Source organism: Otolemur garnettii, unplaced genomic scaffold (genome assembly GCF_000181295.1).
Source record: "Otolemur garnettii isolate 467f Iridium unplaced genomic scaffold, OtoGar3 scaffold00153, whole genome shotgun sequence".
Taxonomy (NCBI): Eukaryota; Metazoa; Chordata; class Mammalia; order Primates; family Galagidae; genus Otolemur; species Otolemur garnettii.
The window spans coordinates 2752436-2754441 of NW_003852548.1; the positions used below are offsets into that span (position 1 = coordinate 2752436).

The following is a 2006-nucleotide window of genomic DNA, read 5'->3' on the forward strand; positions in this document are numbered from 1 at the left end:
GACAGTTACTGCCCCATTATGTACCATTAGAAAATGAACAAAACAGAACTTCAGTCCCCAGTTCACGGAATCCCTGGATGCATTTTATTTTTATTTTTATTTTTTATTTTTTTAGAGACAGTCTCACTTTGTTGCCCTCGGTAGAGTCCTGTAGCATCACAGCTCACAGTAACCTCAAACTCCTGGGCTTACGCCATTCTCTTGCCTCAGCCTCCCAAGTACCTGACTACAGGTACCCACTACAACCCCCGGCTATTCTTCTGTTGCAGTTGTCATTGTTGTTTAGCTGACCCAGGCTGGGTTCGAACCTGCCAACCTCGGTGTATGTGGCTGGTGCCATAACCACTGTGCTAAGTGTGTCAAGCCATGCCCAGATATTTTTAGAGATGAGGTCTCGCTCTTGCTCAGGCTGGTCTCGAAACTGTGAGCTCAGGCAATCTACTTGCCTTGGCCTCCCAGAGTGCTGGACTATAGGCGTGAGCCCCAGCTGAGTACAGTGGCTGTTAACAGGTGCAATCACAGATTACAGCCTTAACTCCTGGGCTCAAGTGATCCTCAGCTTTCAGAGCAGCTGGGACCGCAGGTGAGCTTCACCACTGCTGTATCCTTGAGCAAGTGACCTACATTGTTTCCTCACTTGTCAGACGGCAAAGTTATCTCAATTTGGTTGTCATCTGGAGCATTAAATGATGTGAAAAGTGATGGCACAAGGGTATGGCATGCACAGAAGATTCCACCTTCTTCTTAAAGGTGTGTGCTGATGTGGGAGCAGTAATGCAGGGCCAAGCCTAGGCTTTCCATTTACTCACCCATGTAATCTTCTATTTGCCCACTGATAACACTCCTGATTTGCCAATTTCTCCATCCCTTCACCCACGTAACCAATTACTCTGCCTATCCTTCCACACGTCTCTTCATTGAGTCATTAATTGACTCACCCAATCACTCACCTATTTGTAAGTTCATCCTATCCACTAACCATTCACAAACCTATCCATACTTACCCATTCTCCACCTATCTATGCCCCTACCTATAGCTCTGTTGATCATTTATTCACTCACCTTACCCTTCCCACTCATTAGCTCATCCATCTGTCCATTTACTCACAACCTGTCCATAAATCCATCGATCAACTTACCTACCTTATGCACCCACCTGTTCATTTGTCCATGTACTTATCTATCCATCTGTCCATGGACATCCCCTACGCACCCTCTGCCTATCCACCTACTAACCCATCTACCCATTTACTCATCCAATCACCTATCCATCCATCCATTTATTTACCAACTTATGCATTATTGATCCATAAACTGTCCACTTATTCATCCATCAGTCATCAATCACTTATCCATCCTCCCATCTGTCCATTTATCTACACCCACAACCCCATACACATTCACCCACATATGTATCTGCAGATATTTCTGCTCCAGTTTGAAGGGTTGGTTAGTAGTAAATGGAGAGAGGCTGCCTGAGGGTGGGGGAATGAGAGGAAAGTTGTAGCCTCCCTCCCATTACAATGGTGTGACCTCCCCCTAGCATGTCCCTCCTGGTTTAAAAGAATGAGACCACACAGTCAGTGGGTGGGCCTGTCTGGCCAGATGGTATTTTGGCTGCACAGCCTTTACACACACACACGTTGCTAGAACGCTGAACATGGACTGCGCCCCCACCCGCCATCCCCAATCCCAAATGCAGAGTAGCTAGGCTCCAGACATAAATTAAAAAATAAGATAAAATAAAAAAAGAGTTGGTCTCTGGGAGGGAGAGCTCATGCAGAGATGAAGGCAGAAGACCTTGGGAACTAGGGCCAAGAAGGAGAAATTCCTGCCCCTTCCCTCAGGATCCCCACTCCCCCGGGACTTCTGCCCTAAGACAGTATAATTAACACCAGCCAAAAGGCCTACAGCCCCTTTAATGTCCAGTCTCTCAACATATCCAATGTTGGATGTTGGCTCCGGCCCCCATCTTCCCACCACAGCCCAAGAGAATGACATCTTGG

At 46.9% G+C, this 2006-nt stretch overlaps 1 protein-coding gene across 1 annotated transcript in view; it reads right to left on the bottom strand.

The window, feature by feature from the left end:
* GRIPAP1 (GRIP1 associated protein 1) overlaps positions 1–2006 on the bottom strand; it is a 38210-nt gene that overhangs the window by 2647 nt on the left and 33557 nt on the right. The window lies entirely within an intron of this gene.